We start from the raw sequence: 8,187 nt of genomic DNA on the forward strand, positions 1-8,187 counted from the left end.
AAAAGGAACTTTTAAAATTTCCACCTGTGTGTTTATGCTTTACTTCATGACCAGTTAAAACTTGTTCGACAATAAATGGATAATTTTGTTGTTCATGAAAGAAACCTGGTCAGTGTCTTCTATTCTGGGAAAAATAGAGTACATGATTGACTGTATCAGTATGTGGGAAAAGTTCACATAGATGTTGTGACCTGTGGAGAAGTGGGATGAGAATAAAGAGTGCCCTCCTCTGCCCTTAGTTGTCACAGCACTTGTGATCTGGCTCAGCAGCTTAATTGGTTCGAGTGTTTGTCCAATAATCAGAAAATCTTGGATTCATATCATGGCTTCAAAAGTTTAGCTGTCAATCATTTACATCCATTTTCTTGTGAACTTTAACTTTTCTTATGAATTTCATTCACAAAAGAAAACAGCTCAGTGGTTGCCTTTGTGAAGGATGTGAGTTTGAAATGGCTGTTCCTGCTCGTACAGATGTCCAGTGCTAATATTTCAACGGCAACTCAATCCCCTACAATTTCTTTGAGAGCAATGTGTTTGCAGTTGCATTTAACCTGGAAAACAGCTCAACATTAATCTCACTGAAGGAAAGTGTGACCGTGTTGTATGTTTCAGAGTGTTTGTGTCATTTTGTGTCTCTTTTAACCAAGACTATAACACGACGCAAAGGGGAGGGTTGATCCGAGGTTTAGAATATATTATCATTCAGGAGCAAGAAAAATCAAAAGGAACAAAATAAGAAAACGAGTCTCCAGATTTAAGAATCTGTAGATCCACTTTGGGAAAGTGAATCAGAGCAGAATGAAGGGTGAACTGTGCGACTGCCCAGAAGAGATGAAGACACAGCTCAGTCAGCACGTTCCCCCGGTTTATGATGCTGGAACATTCCTCACACAGAAATTATTCAATCAATATTCATCTGCCGAGTCGGTCTGAGGCTGTGCCTTTCTGATCATGTGGAGTTAAAGCAATTCTTCCAGTCAGTTAGTTCAGTTGTCATTTCATGAGAAATTCGAAGTCATCATGACTTCGTCAGTGACCTAATGTTTCAGGTGTCTGAGTGATGTTAATCATGATGTGATGAAATGATTGTATGTTCCCGTCTTTCCGTGGTGGGTTTTCACACTGAGTAGAAACGTGTTGGACATGGTCTGGAAATGTTTCACACCGCTCCATTCCCAACAGGCCATGACCTGATGTGATGGAAATGTCATTTACTTACAGAAGCTACATTTCCATCATTGCACATTTGGCTGCACAGTCAGGATCTGAGCTGAAGGTGACCGTCCTGCCCAAATTTTCATAGAGGCAAAAAAGACATGTGATGGGTTGCTGGCACAAAGCTGGGTGATGAAGTGTTTGAGAGGTTAAGATGATGGATTATTAATTCCTTCTGTTTTACATGTATGAATTTGAATTCCATCTGCATCAACTGTTTATAAAATGTTCAATACATTGTTTCTTTGTAATTCACCAGCTTTTGCAGAAAGTAGGACTTAAGCTGTTGCAGTACCTGTTAGAAAGATAGTCTGTGCTGAAGGAGGGCACTATGGAGGACTCGAGCAGTGAGGCAATATGGACAGAACTCAGAAATAGGAAGGGTGCGGTAACAATGTTGGGGCTGTACTACAGGCCTCCCAACAGCGAGCGTGAGATAGAGGTACAAATTTGTAAACAGATTATGGAAAGATGTAGGAGCAACAGGGTGGTGGTGATAGGAGATTTTAATTTTCCCAACATTGACTGGGATTCGCTTAATGTTAGAGGTCCAGATGGAGCAGAATTTGTAAGGAGCATCCAGGAGGGTTTTCTAGAGCAGTATGTAAATAGTCCTACTCGGGAAGGGGCCATACTGGACCTGGTGTTGGGGAATGAGCCCGGCCAGGTTGTTGAAGTTTCAGTAGGGGACTACTTTGGGAATAGTGATCACAATTCCGTAAGCTTTAAAATACTCATGGACAAAGACGAGAGTGGTCCTAAAGGAAGAGTGCTAAATTGGGGGAAGGCCAACTATACCAAAATTCGGCAGGAGCTGGGAAATGTAGATTGGGAGCAGCTGTTTGAAGGTAAATCCACATGTGATATGTGGGAGGCTTTTAAAGAGAGGTTGATCAGCGTGCAGGAGAGACATGTTCCTGTGAAAATGAGGGATAGAAATGGCAAGATTAGGGAACCATGGATGACAGGTGAAATTTGTGAAACTAGCTAAGAGGAAAAAGGAAGCATACATAAGGTCTAGGCGGCTGATGAAAGACGAAGCTTTGAAAGAATATCGGGAATGTAGGACCAATCTGAAACGAGGAATTAAGAGGGCTAAAAGGGGTCATGAAATATCTTTAGCAAACAGGGTTAAGGAAAATCCCAAAGCCTTTTATTCATATATAAGGAGAAAGAGGGTATCTAGAGAAAGGATTGGCCCACTAAAGGACAAAGGAGGAATGTTATGCTTGGACTCAGAGAAAATGGGTGAGATTCTAAACTAGTACTTTGCATCGGTATTCACCGAGGAGAGGGACATGACGGATGTTGAGGTTAGGAACAGATGTTTGATTACTCTAGGTCAAGTCGGCATAAGGAGGGAGGAAGTGTTGGGTATTCTAAAGGGCATTAAGGTGGACAAGTCCCCAGGTCCGGATGGGATCTATCCCAGGTTACTGAGGGAAGCGAGAGAGGAAATAGCTGGGGCCTTAACAGATATCTTTGCAGCATCCTTAAACACGGGTGAGGTCCCGGAGGACTGGAGAATTGCTAATGTTGTCCCCTTGTTTAAGAAGGGTAGCAGGGATAATCCAGGTAATTATAGACCGGTGAGCCTGACGTCAGTGGTAGGGAAGCTGCTGGAGAAGATACTGAGGGATAGGATCTATTCCCATTTGGAAGAAAATGGGCTCATCAGTGATAGGCAACATGGTTTTGTGCAGGGAAGGTCATGTCTTACCAACTTAATAGAATTCTTTGAGGAAGTGACAAAGTTGATTGATGACGGAAGGGCTGTCGATGTCATATACATGGACTTCAGTAAGGCGTTTGATAAGGTTCCCCATGGCAGGCTGATGGAGAAAGTGAAGGCGCTTGGGGTCCAAGGTGTACTAGCTAGATGGATAAAGAACTGGCTGGGCAACAGGAGACAGAGAGTAGCAGTAGAAGGGAGTTTCTCAAAATGGAGACGTGTGACCAGTGGTGTTCCACAGGGATCCGTGCTGGGACCACTGTTGTTTGTGATATACATTAATGATTTGGAGGAAAGTATAGGTGGACTGATTAGCAAATTTGCAGACGACACTAAGATTGGTGGAGTAGCAGATAGTGAAGGGGACTGTCAGAGAATACAGCAGAATATAGATAGTTTGGAGAGTTGGGCAGAGAAATGGCAGATGGAGTTCAATCAGGGCAAATGCGAGGTGATGCATTTTGGAAGATCCAATTCAAGAGTGAACTATACAGTAAATGGAAAAGTCCTGGGGAAAATTGATGTCCAGAGAGATTTGGGTGTTCAGGTCCACTGTTCCCTGAAGGTGGCAACGCAGGTAAATAGAGTGGTCAAGAAGGCATACGGCATGCTTTCCTTCATCGGACGGGGCATTGAGTACAAGAGTTGGCAGGTCATGTTACAGTTGTATAGGACTTTGGTTCGGCCACATTTGGAATACTGCGTACAGTTCTGGTCGCCACATTATCAAAAGGATGTGGATGCTTTGGAAAGGGTGCAGAGAAGGTTCACCAGGATGTTGCCTGGTATGGAGGGCGCTAGCTATGAAGAGAGGTTGAGTAGATTAGGATTATTTTCATTAGAAAGACGGAGGTTGAGGGGGGACCTGATTGAGGTGTACAAAATCATGAGAGGTATAGACAGGGTGGATAGCAAGAAGCTTTTTCCCAGAGTGGGGGTTTCAATTACTAGAGGACACGAGTTCAAAGTGAAAAGGGAAAAGTTTAGGGGGGATATGCGTGGAAAGTTCTTTACGCAGAGGGTGGTGGGCACCTGGAACGCATTGCCAGCGGAGGTGGTAGATGCGGGCACGATGGAGTCTTTTAAGATGTATCTAGACGGATACATGAATGGTCAGGAAGAAAAGAGATACAGAAGCTTAGAAAATAGGCGACATGTTTAGAGAGGATCTGGATCGGCGCAGGCTTGGAGGGCCGAAGGGCCTGTTCCTGTGCTGTAATTATCTTTGTTCTTTGTTTGTTTTTGTTCTAAGTTATTCTGAAGCCATCTTACAATGCCATCGACATGTAAGCAGGATTTTAAAGGATAAGATGTAGTTTTTAAAAGTCACTTCAATCTTACTCGAGCCTTTACAAAGAAGCTAGGTAAATCTTGATAAAAAGTCATAAATATTTAGAGATCTTTTAAAAGCACTTCAATCTTGTTAATAAAAAGTCAGATGTAAATTTAAGAACTCTGATAAGGCCATGCTAAAAAGTTACATACAATTAAGAAACAAAATACAACATTTAAAATGTCTGAACTCCCTCTTAAAGTTGACCCGTGCTGCTGCCGGTGTCTTCCTGGAATAGTGGAGCTGTTGTGTCAACAGAAAAGTCCTTCCCGAGCAGGCCCTGAGCCTGTTGGGACCGGCTCTAATCCAACCAAGGTAAAAATCAGGGTACGTTGTGGGCAATGAGCCCAAATTGCTGAACTACAGGTCCCTGTCACTTTAAAGAGTTGGCTGGCGTGATGATGATCAGAGGCTCCTTCTAAGCACATTTCTCACCACCACAACTTCCAGATGCTGGTGTTAGTGTGTGCATGTACTGGCAGTTGCACTGCTGTTCAGACCCTCAATAGCAGTGAAAGTCTCAGTGTTTGCTGCTATTGGGGCTGTAAAATCCAGGCCAATATCGCACAATCCTGTTAGATTTGCTCTCCCTCTGTCCAAAATCAAACTCCATGCAGTGTCTTTCACTCACTCCTGTTTCCAGCCCTGACGGTGCAGAAATCCCCTCTCAAAGGTACACAATCCAGTTGATTTCTGATCAAATACCTGCTTCCTCATTCAATAGAGGAAACAGAGACATGAACAGGAGTCAGGTGCAAGAAAGTTTCACCAACAGAGCAAAGAAAGGCACCAACAAAAGTCACACCTACTTTCCAAATCATTTCACTGTAATATTCTTTCACTTGTTTTGTAAGATGACTGCAATAAATCTGAAAATGAGCACCATGAGGTTTGTGTTCACTCGTGATTTGTTCTCCTGTGTTTGTCTGTCAGGTTTGGAATTCAATTTGTTTTGGGTATTGAAGAGAATCTCTTTTCAAGATGATTACACATCGTACTGTGTTTCAAGCAACCAACTTGTAAAATGGAAGATAATGAATGTTTCAAGACCTGTGTGACCAGAATCTTCCAATGCTTTTCAACAGCTAGATTGATGATGCTTGCAATCTGTATCCTGTGGAGAATGGGAGAGGCGAATAAAAACATGGTGCATGAACAGGACAGACTGTGTAAAATGGGAGCACAGAAATACTGCACCTCATTGAAAGTTAATGAGATTTATTCTAAGTCAGACACCTGTCCACAATGAACAAGTGAATACATTAATTGTCCACTTTCAATCTAAATGGGACTGAGGTTCCAACAGAAACGTTTTCTGGAAAATACCCGCTGCAGTTTTAAAATTGATGAACTGGAACATCTTATACTAACTTTCAAATAACTGTAGTGATTGTATAGTTCTCATAGTGGAGAGAAGGAGTTGTTTATAAATATAAGCAGAAAGACACATTTGCGGATTGGCGAATGAGCTTTATCTTTCTGAAATGTATTTGTCCATTGGTTGCAGGTCACTGGAAATTCTTGTTTACATTTCAATTGCAGCAGCAGCAGTTAGCAGCAAAATGTCTGATTAATCAGAGTAGTGGGTCTGGGAAACACTTAAACAGCCGAGACCCTCTAAAACAGAGCTCCAAGTAATAGTTTAAATAAGGCACTGAACTGACAGAGCGGTAAAGGCCTGCTCAGGTCAGGAAAAAATACCCGACACGAACCTGACAGAACCACATTGGACCCAAGCCCGACCCGGCACGAGTATCTCCATTTATTCCCGCGCCCGAACCGACCCGCGCCTTACCCGACCACCGAAATGTTCACTTTATCTACCTCCCGATTCCGAACCGACAGGAAGCTGCAGCATGAGCGCAATGACATCATCGAGATGCTCACTTGCTCACTGCGCAGACTCAGAGTTTCCCTCCTGAATGACTCGGACTCCCGGCTTTGGTTGGCTTTTCAACTCTTGACACTTATTAAACTCAACTTCCCAGCAGAGTTAAATGTAATACTTACTGTGTGTGTCCGACCCGGACTCAGTCCAACCTGGACCCAGCCTGACCCGAACCCGAAAGCCAGAACCGGAAGAGCGACCCGACATGACCCGAACCCGACACAGGTCGTCGGGTTCAGGTCGGATAGCAGGCCTTGACAGAGTGGAGGTCAGATAAGGATTGAATTAATTTCAATCACTGAATCTAAACAAGAAGTAAATCTGTCAGGAATGGAACACTTTGCTTTATCTGTGAGCTTGTGGCACAACGGTAGCGCGTCTGACTCCAGATCAGAAGGTTGTGTGTTCAAATCACGTCAGGCTCAGTTATGTTTTACAGCAGCTCAAGTTCCTGGATTTTATATCAGAAGAGAGTTCGATCTGTTGGAATGTTCGTGCATGGTTGAATTTCGAGATCAACTTCAATAGATTAAAGTCCTGATTTCTGGTTCCGTTCCATTTCCATGCTCAGTTCTTATTTCACACTGTTTTATATCAGAACAATGTTTCAGGGATGTGATGTGTCCATTGTTTGTCCAATTGCTCTGTCACCCAGTGTGAGAAATAAAACACAAACCGCCCAGCGTGCGGCTCAAACCCATACCTGGCTCTGTCCATAGGCCGCTTAGTTCAGTTGGTTAGGACGCAGTGTTGATAACAACAAGGCTGTGGATTTGATCCCCATGTGCGCTGTCACATGGTCAGTCATTAATTTGACACATTTTTGTTACACTTAAAATCCAACTTTTAGATGCAAACAAGTTTACATAAAATGTCAAAGGGAATTTATTTTGAATAACATCCATTGCATCTTTGTCACTGGTCTGGAGTAACACAGAATTCTTTCCAGTTATCTTCCGTTTGCTGATAAACATTGAACTCGTGGCCTGTTCTCGTTAATGGTCACGAGCAGCAAAAACAGACAGAGTGAGTCTGACCACCCAGAGATGTGGAAAAGGTTTCAGTTTGGGACAAATGCAGCAAATCAAATGTTCACCCGGCCTCAAGAGAGTCAAAAACTGGGGAAAAGGACACAGGGAGATAGAGAATAAGCTACAGCAGACAATGTAAGTATTTCCCATCCTTGATATCTCTCTATTCCAATCCAACCTTCAGAGTTGGGTAAATAATTTCAGTGTAAATTGTGCAGCTCAAGAGTCAAAACCAAAGGGTGATGCAGAATAAAGGAGAACTGCCAAAACCCCAGATTGAACCAGGGATCTTCAGTCGAACACTCTCCCAACTGAGCTATTTCAGTCACACAGGCTTGGGATGATAAGTGGCAAGTAACATCCGCACCACACAAGTGCCAGGCAATGACCATCTGCAACAAGAGAGAATCTAACCATCTCCCCTTGACATTCAATAGCATTACAATCACTGAATCCAGCACTGTCAACATTATGGGGGTTACCATGGGGAGCCATACAAATAACGTAGCGACAAGAGCAGGTCAGAGGCTTGGAATCCTGAGGCGAGTAATTACAGTGCAGCTGTTGGCTCCACCCCAGGGGCTGAATTTGTTCTGTAAACCATGAAGCAGCTTCCTCTCAAATCCTCTCAAATCAGGTTTATCAATAAATCCTCTTACAAAAGCCCCAAAGTGTGATATATTCCTCTCACTCATCCATGACTCTTGACTCCTCAAAGCCTGTCCACCATCCACAAGGCACAAGTCAAGAGTGTGATGGAATACTCTCCACTTGCCTGGATGGGTGCAATTCCAACTCAAGAATCTCAACACCGCCAGGACAAAGCAGCCCGCTTGATTGGCACCCCATCTGCAAACATTCACTCCCTCCACCATCGACGCACAGTTGCAGAGTGTGTACCGTCTACAAGATGCACTGCAGCAATGCACCACAACTCCTTAGACAGCACCTTCCAAACCAGTGACCTTTACCACCTAGAAGGGCAAGG

General features: G+C 43.5%; 1 non-coding gene across 1 annotated transcript; it reads left to right on the forward strand.

The window, feature by feature from the left end:
- The first annotated feature begins 6,521 nt into the window (after positions 1 to 6,521).
- trnaw-cca (transfer RNA tryptophan (anticodon CCA)) lies at positions 6,522 to 6,593 on the forward strand. The gene has a single exon. It is a non-coding gene; the product is annotated as a tRNA-Trp (tRNA).
- Positions 6,594 to 8,187: the final 1,594 nt, after the last annotated feature.

The sequence above is a fragment of the Heterodontus francisci genome, unplaced genomic scaffold (genome assembly GCF_036365525.1).
Source record: "Heterodontus francisci isolate sHetFra1 unplaced genomic scaffold, sHetFra1.hap1 HAP1_SCAFFOLD_221, whole genome shotgun sequence".
NCBI classification, from domain to species: Eukaryota; Metazoa; Chordata; class Chondrichthyes; order Heterodontiformes; family Heterodontidae; genus Heterodontus; species Heterodontus francisci.